This window comes from Bombina bombina, chromosome 5 (assembly GCF_027579735.1).
Source record: "Bombina bombina isolate aBomBom1 chromosome 5, aBomBom1.pri, whole genome shotgun sequence".
In the NCBI taxonomy this organism is placed as follows: domain Eukaryota; kingdom Metazoa; phylum Chordata; class Amphibia; order Anura; family Bombinatoridae; genus Bombina; species Bombina bombina.
In genome coordinates, this window is record NC_069503.1 from 929003229 (window position 1) to 929022037 (window position 18809).

General features: G+C 36.3%; 1 protein-coding gene across 2 annotated transcripts in view; it reads left to right on the forward strand.

Moving 5' to 3' along the window:
- The window catches only part of SULF1 (sulfatase 1), a 228259-nt gene that overhangs the window by 32456 nt on the left and 176994 nt on the right, over positions 1-18809 (forward strand). For both annotated transcript variants that reach the window (XM_053715105.1, XM_053715103.1), the window contains exon 2: positions 16438-16559. The gene's annotated coding sequence lies outside the window, so the exon portion shown is untranslated. The remainder of the gene's footprint in view (positions 1-16437; positions 16560-18809) is intronic.

The window sequence follows — 18809 nt, forward strand, 5'->3', positions numbered from 1 at the left end:
AACCGAATCCGAAAATCCGGGATGCACTTGGCCAAAAACCGAAACTGATACCGAAAATGTATTTTTTCAAATTATTTTCAAAATTTTTTTGTTAGTTTTTTTTTTTTTGCATAATTAGAGCCAATAAAAAAAGCCCACACTTTTATTGAAAGTAACACTAAAATTGGACAAAAATATCTTAAAACAATAATATGCTACACAATTTTACCAAGAAAAAAAAAAAAAAGGCTAAAAATACCATTTTCGGCCAAAATGTTTCTGCGACCAAAATTTTTGTGCATCCCTACTTAAAACAATTATAAATATCAATATACTGTATTATTCTTCATTTAGTTCTATGTAACAGAATCAGATTTAACAGTTTTTTTTTTTTTTTTTACCAATTATCCAAATAAAGTATAGTCCTAGAAAACTCATATGCAGAACAGTAAGTCAAGTAATAAACTTAAACAGCAGCTCTAGGCTAGCATCAAATTTGAAACATGCTACACAATAATTTTACCTAAAATAACAGGCAAGAAAACCGAAATAGCCAAAAATGCCATTTTCGGCCGAAACTTTCTGCGGCCCAAATTTCGGTGCATCCCTAGTAAAATTTGTGTCATGTAAAAACTGGTGAGAAAAGTGTGTCATGTAAAAACTGGTACAAAAGTGTGTCATGTAAAAACTGCTATGAAAGTGTGTCATGTAAAAGCTGGTGCGAAAAGTGTTTCATGTAAAAACTGGTCTGAAAAGTGTGTCATGTAAAAACTGGTGTGAAAAGTGTTTCATGTAAAAACTGGTGTTAAAAGTAGTGATGCACCGAAATGGAAATTCTGGGCCGAAACCGAATCCGAAAATCCGAGATGCACTTGGCCAAAAACCGAAACTGATACCGAAAATGTATTTTTTCAAATTAAATTTTTTTAGTTTTTTTTTTTTGCATAATTAGAGCCAATAAAAAAATCCCACACTTTTATTGAAAGTAACACACTAAAATTGGACAAAAATATCTTAAAACAATAATATACTACACAATAATTTTACCAAGAAAAAAAAAAACCAGGCAAACAATAATGCCATTTTCGGCCAAAATGTTTCTGCGACCAAAATTTTGGTGCATCCCTACTTAAAACAATTATAAATATCAATATACTGTATTATTCTTCATTTAGTTCAATGTAAAATAATCATATTTAACAGGTTTTTTTTTTACTAATTATCCAAATAAAGTATAGTCCTAGAAAACTCATTATATGCAGAACAGAAAGTCAAGTAATAAACTTAAACAGCAGCTCTAGGCTAGCATCAAATTTGAAACATGCTACACAATAATTTTACCAAAAATAACAGGCTAAAAAAACGAAAACCAAAATAGCCAAAAATGCCATTTTCGGCCGAAACTTTCTGCGGCCGAAATTTCGGTGCATCCCTAGTGAAAAGTGTTTCATGTAAAAACTGGTGTGAAAAGTGTTTCATGTAAAAACTGGTGTGAAAAGTGTGTCATGTAAAGACTGGTGTGAAAAGTGTTTCATGTAAAAACTGGTGTGAAAAGTGTGTCATGTAAAAGCTGGTGCGAAAAGTGTGTCATGTAAAAACTGGTACAAAAGTGTGTCATGTAAAAACTGCTATGAAAGTGTGTCATGTAAAAGCTGGTGCGAAAAGTGTGTCATGTAAAAACTGGTACAAAAGTGTGTCATATAAAAACTGCTATGAAAGTGTGTCATGTAAAAGCTGGTGCGAAAAGTGTGTCATGTATAAAATAGTACGAAAAGTGTTTCATGTAAAAACTGGTCTGAAAAGTGTGTCATGTAAAAACTGGTGTGAAAAGTGTTTCATGTAAAAACTGGTCTGAAAAGTGTGTCATGTAAAAACTGGTGTGAAAAGTGTTTCATGTAAAAACTGGTGTGAAAAGTGTTTCATGTAAAAACTGGTGTGAAAAGTGTTTCATGTAAAAACTGGTGTGAAAAGTGTGTCATGTAAAAACTGGTGTGAAAAAGTGTTTCATGTAAAAACTGGTGTGAAAAGTGTGTCATGTAAAAACTGGTGTGAAAAGTGTTTCATGTAAAAACTGGTGTGAAAAGTGTGTCATGTAAAAACTGGTGTGAAAAGTGTTTCATGTAAAAACTGGTGTGAAAAGTGTTTCATGTAAAAACTGGTGTGAAAAGTGTGTCATGTAAAAACTGGTGTGAAAAGTGTTTCATGTAAAAACTGATACGAAAAGTGTGTCATGTAAAAACTGGTGTGAAAAGTGTGTCATGTAAAAACTGGTGTGAAAAGTGTGTCATGTAAAAACTGATACGAAAAGTGTGTCATGTAAAAACTGATACGAAAAGTGTGTCATGTAAAAACTGGTGTAAAATTGTGTTCGGATAGATTTGGAAAACTGTCGATGAGCGATACCAGGGTAAAGTATCTGATGGATTTCCATCGTCTGAGCTGAAACAGATGTGAAGCACTCAACATAACTCCAACAGATTGGAATAGACCACTCCACAGTTGCTTCCTAGATCAGTGTAGTCTGTATTTTTAAATGACCTTTTTTTTTTTCTGAAAGAAACCAGGAGACATCAGATTTATTACACATATAATGAATTGTAATAATAGTTAAAGGGATACAAACATCCAAAAATAAAATGCTGTAATTTGTTTAGTTTACTATTTTGCTATTGCTTGTAAATAACTATTGTGTTAAAGCCTTGCAAAACGGGTTAAACATATAAGGCTAGATTACAAGTGAGGCGCAAACATTTGTGCGCAGGTTAAATTGCACTCATATTACAAGTTGAGCGCAATCTCAATTTACGCTAGAATGATTATCGCGATCCCAGAGCTGTGGTTAACTGTATCGCAAAAAATAAAAAGTTGGACAAAACACATCAAAAATAAATTTCAAAGTACACTTATTTACACGCGTCTAATAAATATTATAAAAAAAATATTGCACACGAAAGTTATAAGGGCTCACAGATATGAGGTCTCAGGTGTTAGACATGTATATATCTGAATGTTAAAGACCTTTGTCTGCCTTTTTTTCTCTAAATATGTATATGTATGTATGTCTATATATGTGTACATTTGTATGTAAATATGTGCATGTATATAAAGTGCATGGGAGCCCTTTGCAATTAAAGGGACATAATACTCATATGCTAAATCATTTGAAACTGATGCAGTATAACTGTAAAAAGCTGACAGGAAAATATCACCTGAGCATCTCTATGTAAAAAAGGAAGATATTTTACCTCACAATTTCCTCAGCTCACCAGAGTAAGTCCTGTGTAAAAAGTTATACTCAGCTGCTCCCAGCTGCAGGTAAAAAAATTAAAAAAATTAAGAAATGAACAGCAGCCAATCAGCATCAGCAGTGCTGAGGTCATGAACTCTTACTGTGATCTCATGAGATTTGACTTAACTCTCATGAGATTTCATAGTAAGCTTCCTTTACCTGATTGGTGAAATAATATGAGAGTGCACAATGCTCATCCTTTCAGTTGTCCCAGGACAGACATACTAATATGCTGCTTAGAAATCCTTTACAATGGGAGGTGGCTACTGAGGAACTTTTGAGGTAAAATATCTTTCTTTTTTACATAGAGATGTTCAGGTGATATTTTCTAGTCAGCTTTTTACAGCTATGCTGCATCACTTTCAAGTGTTTAAACATTTGGGTATTATGGCCCTTTATATATATATTTCAGCAATATTCATTTTAATAAAATGTTATACTGTGTATTTACTGTAATGTTCTGCACATAGCAGAATATGTTCAAATGTATTTTTTAATAGGTATTCCTATATATATATATGTATATATTTATACCTATATGTAATCATGTGTGTATATATATATATATATATATATATATATATATATATATATATATATATATATATATATATATATATATATATATATATATATATATATATATATATAGGTATAAGATATATATTGTACCAAAATACCATCTGATCTATGTAGAAATATGTATTTATGAATAAATAGAACACATTCTGCTTTGTACAAAACATTGGAATATTGAAAATATTTAAATTTTCATGTTGGGTTAGAGCATATGAGAATATTGGTTCAGGCAAGCACGCGAGTCGAATGTCAGGTTTTTTTTTTACACTTTTTTTCCCCCCATTGACTTTTATGGTGGAATAGATCTTTTGCGCTTGAAGTAAGCTGTTTGCACAAGTCTGTTTAGCGCTAGCGATAACTTTTTACTTTCAACTCATAATACCAACGCATCCCGACACGCACAAAAAGTTTACTTCTAGCGCAATTAGTGTTTTAGCGGAAGCACTAAATAGCGCTCTACTTGTAATTTGACCCATAGCTATAAGCTCAGAGCAACAATGCACTACTAGATGAACACAACTGACGAGTCAATTACTAAAGGAATGTGTGAAGTCTGCAATCCCCAGTAGAACTTTGATGATCCTGAGCCTACCTAGATATACATTTCAAGAAAGAATACCAAGAGAACAAGTAAACTTGATAATAAAAGCTAATTGAAATGTATCATAAAACTGCAGGCTTCATCTGAACTATGAAAGTTTGTTTGACAGAAATTAACATTTATTTAAAATAAAAATATTTGAGTGTATTCTGATGTAAGAAGTATAAGACTCAGGGGCATAAGTAGCGTATCATGTCCGCTGCACATCGATAAAGAACTGCTGGTGCAATGCCGCCCCCTGCAGATTCATGGCCAATCTGCCACTAGCAGGGGGTGTCAATCAACCCAATTGTATTCGATCGGGTTGATTTCTGTCTGCCGCCTCAGAGCAGGCAGACAAGTTATGGATCAACGGTCTTTATAACTTTATACAGAGCTTGATAAATTGACCACTATATCCCAAATTACTGCTTTTAGTTTACAGTTTTAGTAAAAAATAAGTACAGTATATCCTTAAAACAATCACTTAATATTTAAATTATTTGGTTATAGTAACATAGTCATTTTAATATGTCTGGTTGCCAAAGCTGATTTTTTTTTGTAATAAACAAACTCCAATATCAGACAATAATAATACACTAACGTAAATTGTTTGAAATTGATTGGTGAATAAAATATATATATATATATATATATATATATATATATATATATATATATATATACACACCCATATACAATTTGTTACTGAGGTTACGCACACATCTTCTTTACAAGGTTTTTCAAGAGAAACCTATAAACATTAGTTTAAATATTTTGTTTGGACATATAAACTGCTTGTTTTTCTTCGGTGTACCGCTAATATAGTGAACAAGTAATAGACATTACAAGATCATTAAAAATTCAGTCTTCTATCCTGATTCCAGACTGAAATGTGTTTTTTCCATGTCTTTATTTGTAGTGTGGCATTTAATTGAGGTGTTTACCTAAGTAGTGGCATATCAAATATACCCTTTCATTAAAATCCAGCTTGTCAAAAACCCACATACTAACAGCCAGATAACTGTGCCAATTCTGCATGGTGTTTTGGAAGTAGACGCTCTTCTACACCCAATGATAATATAATTAACAACTAAAAGCATTAACTTTATTTAACAGTAGCCCAGGTATGTGAATCTAATGAGCTAGGTGACCTATTTTTTTACTTTTGCGTTTTAACTAGCGGCTGCCGGCTCACTCATGCCTGCGCCAACGGCGCTCCAAAGCTGCATCTGGAGCTTGATAAATGGAGCTCACTAAGTAAATCAAAAAGATTTCATTTTAATTTTGAGGTCCTTTTAAAGCGATAGGAAAGTCAAATTTAAACTTGCAGGATTCAGATAGAGCATGTAATTTTAAGACACTTTTAAATTCACTTCTATTTTCAAATGAACTTCGTTCTCTTGGTATCTCTTGTTGAAAAAGAATACTCACATATGCTACACTAGTGGGAGCTAGCTGCTGATTGGGGCCTGCACACATTTGTTTCTTGTGATTGGCTAACTAGATGTGTTCAGCTAGCTTCTAGTAGTGAAATGTTGTTCCTTCAGCAAAGGATAACAAAAGATAATGAAGCTAATTTGATAATAGAAGTAAATAGAACAGTTGCTTACAATTGTATGTTCTTTCTAAACCATGAAAGAAAAATGTTGGGTTTCCTGTCTCTTTAACTTAATCATATCCTTTATAACAGTCAATTAATAGAAATAGGCTACACATCATCACCTTGGAGTGCTGTTGAAATGTAATTTTGGTAATATTGTAATGCCACATGGTATCAACACATCACTTAACAATTCATCTCATCACTATCTGGAATCCAAAGGGTTTACCCTATCTCTATTGGTGCACTGAAGTCAATCCCTTGGATGCCTCTGTCAAACCTAAACTTAACCTGTGTTATTTATAATGTCATGGGAAAAGAGGGTAGTGACATTCCTACAGTTCCAGTTTAAATATGGCAATGCACACTGTGCCTTCTATAAAGCTTGCAGAATCTAATACAAGGGTACACTGACAGAACTGGGAGAAAAATGGAAAGTGTGGTTTTTAAAAAAAATAATTGTAAAGGGTTTTCAATTGTAATAATATTTTGAGACACATCCTGTGAAGTGTACGCTTGCTTAAAGGGATATGAAAACCAATTTTTTTCTTTAACTTTTTTAGATAAAGCATACGACTTTCCAATTTACTTCTGTTAAAAGATTTGCTTCATTCTCTTTGTATTTTTTGCTGAAGGAGCAGCAATGCACTATGGGGAACTAGGAATACATATCAGGCGAGCCAGTGACAATTATAATTTTGCAGCCATCAAGCAGCAGCTAGCACACAGCCGTGCTTTGCTGCTCCTGAGTCTACCTAGGTATGCAAGAAAACAAAGCAAATGAGATAAAATAAGTAAATTGGAAAGCTGTTTGAATTTGCATCCTCTATTTGAATAATAAAAGTTTAATTTTGACTTTATTGCCCCTTTAAAATTAGTTTATGCATTTTTTAGGTATTTTTAATGACTTTGGATAGTGTGTTTGTGACAAAAGTATATTAAAATGTAACCTTATGTTTACTGTGTTATATGTGTTTTTTGCTTGTTTCTGCAATTGGGTTTGTGCGAGCTTGCAAAACAAAATTAAAAAAACGCTGTCAGAAGGCATTACGCTTACCGACACGTTTTCCACCATACAAGTACCTGTCCAATAGAAAATAATAGAAGTCGAGAAATTTACCCCCAGTTTCATTGAACGCACAAACAGGTAAAACACTGTTGGGAGCGGTCAATAAGGTCTCAAACATTATGGCATACTGAACTAGGTGTAAAAGAGGAAAAATAAGCTTCTTAACCCCTTCATGCCATTTCATGCCGTCATAACTGCACTGGGCTTTAACACAGTTAGAACGGCATGCAACGTCCTACCATATACGGCATCCTGCAGCTTCCCCCTTTGGCGTAGGCAAGGATCTGCTTGGCGGTGTGCCTAGCAGCATAGGTAGTCCCCCATGATCCAATTCCAGCCTTGAAATCACTCAATTGCATCCACGATCGTGTTATTTCATTTTTACTAATAGTGTTTACAACGGACCATTGTTCTGATGTGAACACTATTATACTGGCACAAAGGGGTTAAGGCCTTTTCTCTTGTTAAGTGTATCCAGTCCACGGATCATCCATTACTTATGGGATATTCTCCTTCCCAACAGGAAGTTGCAAGAGGATCACCCACAGCAGAGCTGCTATATAGCTCCTCCCCTAACTGCCATAGCCAGTCATTCTCTTGCAACCCTCAACAAAGATGGAGGTCGTAAGAGGAGAGTGGTGTTTATTTCTTCAATCAAAAGTTTGTTATTTTTAAATGGTACCGGAGTGTGCTGTTTATCTCAGTCAGTATTTAGAAGAAGAATCTGCCTGCATTTTCTATGATCTTAGCAGAAGTAACTAAGATCCATGGCTGTTCTCACATATTCTGAGGAGTGAGGTAACTTCAGAGAGGGAATGGCGTCCAGGTTTTCCTGCAATAAGGTATGTGTATGTTAATATTTTTCTAGGGATGGAATTTGCTAGAAAATGCTGCTTATACCGGATTAATGTAAGTAAAGCCTTAAATGCAGTGATAGCTACTGGTATCAGGCTTATTAATAGAGATGCATACTCTTATAAAAATGTAATATAAAACGTTTGCTGGCATGTTAATCATTTTTATATATGTTTGGTGACAAAACTTATTGGGGCCTAGTTTTTTTCCACATGGCTTGTTTTGATTTCTGCCTAGAGACAGTTTCCTGAAGCTTTCCACTGTTGCAATATGAGTGGGAAGGGCCTATTTTAGTGCTTTTCTGTGCAGATAAAAATACTGACAGAGACATTCAGCTTCCCTCTGCATGATACAGGACATCTCTGAAGGGCTCAAAAGGCTTCAAAGTCGTGTTTGAGGAGGGTAACAATCACAGTAGACAGTGGCAGTTGTTGTGACTGTGTTTAAAAAACGTTTTTGTCATTTATTATTCTGTTTTTGTTATTAAGGGGTTAATCATCCACTTGCAAGTGGGTGCAATGCTCTGCTGACTTGTTACATACACTGTAAAAATTTTGTTAGTGTAACTGCCTTTTTTCACTGTTATTTCAAATTTTGTCAAAATTTGTTTCTCTTAAAGGCACAGTAACGTTTTTTATATTGCTTGTTAACTTGCTTTAAAGTGTTTTCCAAGCTTGCTAGTCTCATTGCTAGTCTGTACAAACATGTCTGAAACAGAGGATACTTGTTCATTATGTTTAAAAGCCATGGTGGAGCCCCATAGGAGAATGTGTACTAAATGTATTGATTTCACCTTAAACAGTAAAGATCAGTCTTTATCTATAAAAGAATTGTCACCAGAGGGGTCTGTCGAGGGGGAAGTTATGCCGACTAACTCTCCCCACGTGTCGGACCCTTCGCCTCCCGCTCAAGGGATGCACGCTAATATGGCGCCAAGTACATCAGGGCCGCCCATAGCGATTACTTTCCAGGACATGGCTGCAATCATGAATAATACCCTGTCAGAGGTATTATCCAGATTGCCTGAATTGAGAGGCAAGCGCGATAGCTCTGGGGTTAGACGAGATACAGAGCGCGTAGATGCTGTAAGAGCCATGTCTGATACTGCGTCACAATATGCAGAACCTGAGGACGGAGAGATTCAGTCTGTGGGTGACGTCTCTGATTCGGGGAGACCTGATTCAGAGATTTCTAATTTTAAATTTAAGTTAGAGAACCTCCGTGTATTGCTTGGGGAGGTATTAGCTGCTCTGAATGACTGTGACACAATTGCAGTGCCAGAGAAATTGTGTAGGCTGGATAAATACTATGCAGTGCCGGTGAGTACTGATGTTTTTCCAATACCTAAAAGGCTTACAGAAATGATTAGTAACGAGTGGGATAGGCCCGGTGTGCCCTTTTCCCCACCTCCTATATTTAGAAAAATGTTTCCAATAGATGCCACTACACGGGACTTATGGCAGACTGTCCCTAAGGTGGTGGGAGCAGTTTCTACTTTGGCAAAGCGTACCACTATCCCGGTTGAGGACAGTTGTGCTTTTTCAGATCCAATGGATAAAAAATTAGAGGGTTACCTTAAGAAAATGTTTATTCAACAAGGTTTTATTTTACAGCCCCTTGCATGCATTGCACCTGTCACTGCTGCGGCGGCATTCTGGTTTGAGGCCCTGGAAGAGGCCATCCATACAGCTCCATTGACTGAAATTGTTGACAAGCTTAGAACTCTTAAGCTAGCTAACTCATTTGTTTCTGATGCCATTGTTCATTTGACTAAACTAACGGCTAAGAATTCAGGATTCGCCATCCAGGCGCGTAGGGCGCTATGGCTCAAATCCTGGTCAGCTGATGTGACTTCAAAGTCTAAATTACTCAACATTCCTTTCAAGGGGCAGACCTTATTCGGGCCTGGTTTGAAAGAAATTATTGCTGACATTACTGGAGGTAAGGGTCATACCCTTCCTCAGGACAGGGCCAAATCAAAGGCCAAACAGTCTAATTTTCGCGCCTTTCGAAATTCCAAGTCAGGTGCAGCATCAACTTCCTCCGCTTCAAGACAAGAGGGAACTTTTGCTCAATCTAAGCAGGCCTGGAAACCTAACCAGTCCTGGAACAAAGGCAAGCAGGCCAGAAAGCCTGCTGCTGCCTCAAAGACAGCATGAAGGAACGGCCCCCTATCCGGCGACGGATCTAGTAGGGGGCAGACTTTTTCTCTTCGCCCAGGCGTGGGCAAGAGATGTTCAGGATCCCTGGGCGTTGGAGATCATATCTCAGGGATATCTTCTGGACTTCAAAGCTTCCCCTCCACAAGGGAGATTTCATCTTTCAAGGTTATCTGCAAATCAGATAAAGAAAGAGGCATTCCTACGCTGTGTGCAAGACCTCCTAGTAATGGGAGTGATCCATCCAGTTCCGTGGACGGAACAAGGACAGGGTTTTTATTCAAATCTGTTTGTGGTTCCCAAAAAAGAGGGAACCTTCAGACCAATTTTGGATCTAAAGATCTTAAACAAATTCCTCAGAGTTCTATCTTTCAAAATGGAAACTATTCGGACCATCCTACCCATGATCCAAGAGGGTCAGTACATGACCACAGTGGACTTCTTAAAGGATGCCTACCTTCACATACCGATTCACAAAGATCATCATCGGTTCCTAAGGTTTGCCTTTCTAGACAGGCATTACCAATTTGTAGCTCTTCCCTTCGGGTTGGCTACAGCCCCGAGAATCTTTACGAAGGTTCTGGGCTCACTTCTGGCGGTTCTAAGACCGCGAGGCATAGCGGTGGCTCCGTATCTAGACGACATCAAGCTTTCAAATTGCCAAGTCTCATACAGAGATAGTTCTGGCATTTCTGAGATCGCACGGGTGGAAAGTGAACGAGGAAAAGAGTTCTCTATCCCCACTCACAAGAGTCTCCTTCTTAGGGACTCTTATAGATTCTGTAAATATGAAAATTTACCTGACGGAGTCCAGGTTATCAAAGCTTCTAAATGCTTGCCGTATTCTTCATTCCATTCCGCGCCCTTCATGGCTCAGTATATGGAGGTGATCGGCTTAATGGTAGCGGCAATGGACATAGTGCCATTTGCGCGCCTACATCTCAGACCGCTGCAATTATGCATGCTAAGTCAGTGGAATGGGGATTACACAGATTTGTCCCCTCTGCTAAATCTGGATCAAGAGACCAGAGATTCTCTTCTCTGGTGGTTGTCTCGGGTCCACCTGTCCGAGGGTATGACCTTTCGCAGGCCAGATTGGACAATTGTAACAACAGATGCCAGCCTTCTAGGTTGGGGTGCAGTCTGGAACTCCCTGAAGGCACAGGGATCGTGGACTCAGGAGGAGAAACTCCTTCCGATAAATATTCTGGAGTTAAGAGCAATATTCAATGCTCTTCTGGCTTGGCCTCAATTAGCAACACTGAGGTTCATCAGATTTCATTCGGACAATATCACGACTGTGGCTTAAATCAACCATCAAGGGGGAACCAGGAGTTCCCTAACAATGTTAGAAGTCTCAAAAATAATTCGCTGGGCAGAGACTCACTCTTGCCACCTGTAAGCAATCCATATCCCAGGCGTGGAGAACTGGGAGGCGGATTTTCTAAGTCATCAGACTTTTCACCCGGGGGAGTGGGAACTCCATCCGGAGGTGTTTGCTCAATTGATTCATCGTTGGGGCAAACCAGAGTTGGATCTCATGGCGTCTCGCCAGAACGCCAAGCTTCCTTGTTACGGATCCAGGTCCAGGGACCCAGAAGCGATGCTGATAGAAGCTCTAGCAGCGCCTTGGTTCTTCAACCTGGCTTATGTGTTTCCACCATTTCCTCTGCTCCCTCGACTGATTGCCAAAATCAAACAGGAGAGAGCATCGGTGATTCTAATAGCGCCTGCGTGTCCACGCAGGACCTGGTATGCAGACCTAGTGGACATGTCATCCTTTCCACCATGGAGGGTTTGGACAAAGGATTATCAGCTAGTTCCTTAAAGGGACAGATTTCTGCTCTGTCTATTCTTTTGCACAAGCGTCTGGCAGAAGTTCCAGATGTCCAGGCATTTTGTCAGGCTTTGGTTAGAATTAAGCCTGTGTTTAAACCTGTTGCTCCCCCATGGAGCTTAAACTTGGTTCTTAAAGTTCTTCAAGGAGTTCCGTTTGAACCCCTTCATTCCATTGATATTAAGCTTTTATCTTGGAAAGTTCTGTTTTTGATGGCTATTTCCTCGGCTCGGAGAGTCTCTGAGCTATCTGCCTTACAATGTGATTCTCCTTATCTGATTTTTCATGCAGATAAGGTAGTTTTGCGTACCAAACCTGGGTTTTTACCTAAGGTGGTTTCTAACAAGAATATCAATCAAGAGATTGTTGTTCCATCATTGTGTCCTAATCCTTCTTCAAAGAAGGAACGTCTTTTACATAATCTGGACGTAGTCCGTGCCTTGAAGTTTTACTTACAAGCTACTAAAGATTTTCGTCAAACATCTTCCCTGTTTGTCGTTTATTCTGGACAGAGGAGAGGTCAAAAAGCTTCGGCAACCTCTCTTTCCTTTTTGCTTCGGAGTATTATACGCCTAGCCTATGAGACTGCTGGACAGCAGACCCCTGAAAGAATTACAGCTCATTCTACTAGAGCTGTGGCTTCCACCTGGGCCTTTAAAAATGAGTCCTCTGTTGAACAGATTTAAAAGGCCGCGACTTGGTCTTCGCTTCACACTTTTTCAAAATTTTACAAATTTGATACTTTTGCTTCTTCGGAGGCTGTTTTTGGGAGAAAGGTTCTTCAGGCAGTGGTTCCTTCCGCTTAATCCCTGCCTTATCCCTCCCATCATCCGTGTACTTTAGCTTTGGTATTGGTATCCCATAAGTAATGGATGATCCGTGGACTGGATACACTTAACAAGAGAAAACATAATTTATGCTTACCTGATAAATTTATTTCTCTTGTAGTGTATCCAGTCCACGGCCCGCCCTGTCATTTTAAGGCAGGTCTAAAATTTAATTAAACTACAGTCACCACTGCACCCTATGGTTTCTCCTTTCTCTGTTTGTTTCGGTCGAATGACTGGATATGGCAGTTAGGGGAGGAGCTATATAGCAGCTCTGCTGTGGGTGATCCTCTTGCAACTTCCTGTTGGGAAGGAGAATATCCCATAAGTAATGGATGATCCATGGACTGGATACACTACAAGAGAAATACATTTATCAGGTAAGCATAAATTATGTTTTTTCCATTGAGATCTTAAACTTTGCAAACAATGCAAGCTTTTCTCTTTTTAAATTTATTTTTATATGTAAGATTTAGTGCTTCCCCAGGCAGGTTGGAGTTATGTTCTTAATTATATTTAAATATGTACTTAATGTAAAAATACAATCAAGTGCATAACTCCAACTAGACCTATGCCTGGGGCAGCACTAAATATTACATATAAAAATAAACTTAAAGGGACACTGTACCCAAAAATTTTCTTTTGTGATTCAGATTGAGCATGAAATCTTAAGCAACTTTGTAATTTACTCCTATTATCAATTTTTCTTTGTTCTCTTGCTATCATTATTTGAAAAAGAAGGCATCTAAGCTTTTTTTTGGTTTCAGTACTCTGGACAGCACTTTTTTATTGGTGGATGAATTTATCCACCAATCAGGAAGGACATCCCAGGTTGTTCACCAAAAATGGGCCGGCATCTAAACTTACATTCTTGCATTTCAAATAAAGATACCAAGAGAATGAAGAAAATTTGAAAATAGGAGTAAATTAGAAAGTTGCTTAAAATTTCATGCTCAATCTGAATCACGAAAGAATTTTTTTGGGTACAGTGTCCCTTTAACAATAAATTAAAACAAATACAAATGGCTGATCTTAATTTAAAATAAATTAAAGTCTTTGATTATTTATTAGGTGACCAAATCACTTTACCTGACTCAAAAAAAAAAACTCTTCACTGCAACTAACTACTGTGTCCTTCCCTCTGTAGCCAATCACTGGTAAGGAGTGAAGGTGCTAAACATAACTTTTATAAAATAAGCTCTAGTTAGCATAGCAACAAACTTGTTATGGTGTAATTTTCAAGATATCCGACGTCGAAAGGAAATGTTAACACAATGTTAACCGACTGCGCAAAATATTTAAATGGAAAAAAAATTGTACTAAAATGGAGTCATAAACTACTTTTAGCTGTCGGCAAATTTAGTAGCTTACTCAATGGAAACAATCCCTTGGTTGGCAAATGGCTATTTTATTAACGTTACCCATATGACAAATTATTTGATATAGATGCAGTCCATCTATAAAAAGCTAACTCCAGCCACATCCAATTGTAGAGGAACTACACCCTGCTTGTCCTGGGACTGTGCATCTGGTATGTGCAGACACATTCTTCTCAGTTTAAAAAAACATTGTTATGAAATGCGGAAAGATCATGGTGAAATCCCATCAGATCAGTAAAGCACTGATAGTGCTGATTGTCTGTGTTTATTTCACCATGCAGATGGCAGTAAAAAGAGGAACTGAAGGAATAAAGTGGTTAGTTGGTCTTAAATAAAGAAAAAACCCAGGTATACGTCATAAAACTGTTCCATCCAGGATAAATGGGAATTTATGCAGAGTAACGTCCATTTAAGTGTAAACTATTCTAAATGCCAAATTGACTTGTGAATTATGATAACAAGGGTAACTTTTATTCTATGAAAATTGTATCTAAAAGCAGCAATGCCCTGATTAAGCTATTCAGAGTAAAAAAAAATCTATCTAACTTAATGTTAGCTTACACAAGCTAAGTGGGTAAGTGTTGTTCTCACATTCACATAAATGCATATTTGTTTAGGATGGTTTGGTAGTATATCAATATATATGTTTCTTCCCTGTCTCATAAAATGTATGGCTGGCTTCTCTATATTCTTGCTGGGTTCTACACCTGCCAACTGCTGGTCTAAGGTCTTTTTAAACTGTCAAAGAAGCAGAAATACCAAATTACAATGGCATTTGCTAAAAATAAATAAATAATAGTATAGGGACATTAAAAGCACTGAACTGTGTACAATTGGTTGAAAATATATTTATTTTGTAGGCTATTTTTCCTTTATATTGTACAGATTTAAGACGGAGTTTAAACAATAACATGTCTGGTTGTAATCATTACTATAATTAATTCCAATCCCATCACAAAGACAGTTATGTGGCAAATCATTTTTTGATAAAATGCCGAAAAATGAAGAGGTCATGTGTGTGTTGCTAGTATAAAAACTATACTTTTAACCACAAATTCTGCCTTCTTAAAGGACCATTACATTCAACATTACAACACATAGAATATATATTTCATTATTAAAAGTGAAACATTGTTGCAATATGCATTCACTTTTTGTTTTGCTTCCTTTTGCTGTAAAATACACCTGAAAATTGTACTTTCTTCCGGGGAGGCTTGGGTCAATAGTTTTAGCTAATTTATCTGTGTAATTTATCTTTGAGGTTTTCTTTACCCCCTCCTAACTCACCTTATCTGTAGTCATTTGACCTTTTAAAGGGGACACTAAACCCAAATTTTTTATTTCATGATTCAGATAGAGCATGTCATTTTAAGCAACTTTCTAATTTACTCCTATTATTAATTTTTTTTATTAATTATTAATTCTCTTGGTATCTTTATTTGAAAAAGCAGGAATATAATCTTAGCAGCCGTCACCATTTTTGGTTCAGCACCCTGGATAGCACTTGCTTTCTTTCCTGCTTTTCAAATAAAGATACCAAGAGATACCTAGGACAAATACATTGTTGCAAACACTGCTGTTATAGATTGCTAAAGACACTTGCTTACTCCTGAGTTTACCTAGCTTTTCTCTTCAATAAAAGATACTAATAGAACAAAGCAAATTTGATACTAGAAGTAAATTGTACAGGTTTTTTTTTTTTTGTAACTGCATGTTCATAAAGGTTTAAAAAGATATTTAACTTGTTGAGACTTTATCAGCTCATTTATAACTGGTTTCAGCAGTACAAATAAAAGAACAGGCTTTAAAAACTTTCATTTACAACATGGTGGTACCCAAATGTTACACTTATTTCTCCAATTTTAAACAAAATAATAAAAAGAAAAAGTCACATCTGCTTGGTATTCCCACGCTAATGATTGCTTGAATACATTATTATGTCTTGCATTTGTTTAGTGTTTAATGTCCCTTTTATTTTGGCTTCTATGTCACTTTAATAAGCAACAATCTACATCCATTTGTCTTTGTTTGAAACTGTATTATTGGTGTCACAGTGGAACATGCAAAACATTGTACTCCTTTGATAATTGTTATTGTGTTAAACCATTCTCTAATGGTTGCAGATGGTTTTTGGTGTGAATAATAATACAATTTTATATTGTGTCTGCCTGAGGAAAGACAAATTAACCACATTTTCCACTCAGTGACGGTCTTCTACAGTTTTAGTTTTACAAATCAAATTTGTTCATTATATAAGACTTTGTATTTCTTTTTGCCTTAGGAAAATCTTCTGTTCACATTACTTCTTTGGATGACAAGCCATCATTTGCTGCTGAAGTACAAGACATGACAGAACGATGGTGTTAATGTAGAGTCTGCTTATCTATTGATGTCTGTATTCAGGTAAGCATAAAGTACTACCTTGCAATACTGATCAATATGTTTGTGTCTAATTCATTGTTATAAAGACACTTTTCATTAAGTGAGTTTATCTTGTTGGTTTTGAATGCAGTACAACGCTGTTTTGTTTGTTATTTACAATCTTAACACATTTATTTCATGATTCAGATAGAGCAGTGATTTTTAACCTTTTTTTTGCCGTGGCACACTTTTTTACATTAAATAATCCTGTGGCACACCACCATCCCAAAATTTAAAAAAAATCACACATTGTAGCCTAATACAGCATATATATATATACACATACACACAAACACACATATACTGTATGTATTGTGCTGTTATGCCATGCCTCCTACAAACTACCCCTGCACTGGGAGTAAAAAACAAGCAAAGTTTAAAAAATATGTCACACTGTTGTCAGTCTGCCGTGGCACACCTGAGGATCTCTCACGGCACACTAGTGTGCCACGGCACACTGGTTGAAAAACACTGAGATAGAGCATACTTTGTTAAACAACTTCTTAATACACTTATATTATCAAAATTGGTTCATTTGCTTGCTATCCTTTGCTGAAGGAGCAGCAATGCATTACTGGGACCTAGCTGACCACATTGGGTGAACCAATGACAAGAGACATATATGTACAGCCACCAACCAGTGCTAGCTGCTAAGCTTATCTAGATATGCTTTTCAACACAAGATACCAAGGCAATTAAGCAAATTGGAAAATTGTTTAAGATTGCATGCTCTATCTGAATCAGGAAAGTTTAAACTGTTCCCTTAACTAAAGGAAAGAGCATTATTTAAACATTTTAACTTTTTTTTTGTTCAGAAAAATAAATATCAAGTTAGAATTGAACAAATACAACTGCATCCGTTGTGTGCTTTCTACTAATGCTCATTGGCTAAGCAGAACTTCCAATTACATAAGCAAACTGTACCAATGAGTAAGAAGTAAGCGCAGCTGATTCTGTTGTTTTAGTTTTGATTAAAATGAAAACATTTACTTTACATTTTTTGAGGCATTACAAACAAATAAAGATGCTTTGTTCATGTTTGTTCATATACAGTATATGATAGAAATATTGTGAGTATAGTGTTTTAGTCATTCATAAATTATGATATGCTATTGGTATGTGAGATTCTAATATTGTCATAGTTTCAATGACTACAGTAAACATGTATGGCTTTAGAAGATAATATAGCCTTTTCTTTGTGGATGTTCCTACTGGACTAACTTTACTCTTTTTGCAGTGATTTAAACTAAAGTGATTAATGTATTTAATGACCTTTCATATAATACACGCAACTGAGATAGGAAGTGAAGGTGATAGCCAACAACGATAGCTTACAACTTGTAGAACATACAAGTAAAGTCCAAACATTACCCCATTTTCATGTAATCTAGCTCTGATTTTCTTATTTTAGCAATTTCTAATTCTTAGAACTTGAAAAGTACCCAGCTGACTTATAAGGCTAACTCTGCTTTATCAGATAACAACTGTAAAGCAATGCCTAACCTTGTTGTCTGCAGACTAAAGCCCAGATTGGCTCCTCCAAATAGGGCAAATGGTTGGTGGAAATTGGGTATGGGGGAAAAAAAATGCAGTAAAAAGGATGTTATTTTTTTTTTTAACTGTTAAGACTTGGCTATGTTATTCTATAGCAACACAACAAAAATGCCTTGTAATTACTATTAAAGGAAAATGAAACCCAATTATTTTCTTTCATGATTCATATAGATCATGCAATTTAAAAATTATTCCAAGTTCTTTCTATTATCCAATTTGTTTTGTTCTCTTTGTATCCTTTTTTTGAAAAGTATACATAAGTAGGCCCAAAAGTTGCTGATTGGTGGCTGCACATATATGCCTCTAGCTATTGGCTTTCAGCTAGCTCCCCATAGTGCATTGCGGTCCTTCAACAAATGATACCAAGAGAATGAAGCAAACTATATAATAGAAGTAAACTGGAAAGTTATTTAAAATTGTATGATCTATCTGAATCATGAAAGAAAATGTGGGTTTGTTTCATGTCCCTTTTAAGCATAATGGTGTTGTAGTCAGTCACTGCAAAAAAAGGTTTGAAAGGCTTCCTCATATTTTATGATATTGTAGAAGGCTTCCTTTTTAGATAGTTATACACCAAGGCTAAAGTTTAAATTTCCATTGAGTTCCTTTTTTGGTAATGTGAAGTTCTTTGCTGATAAATTGTTGAAGGGCTGGTCAGATGAGAAGCTGAAATTGAGA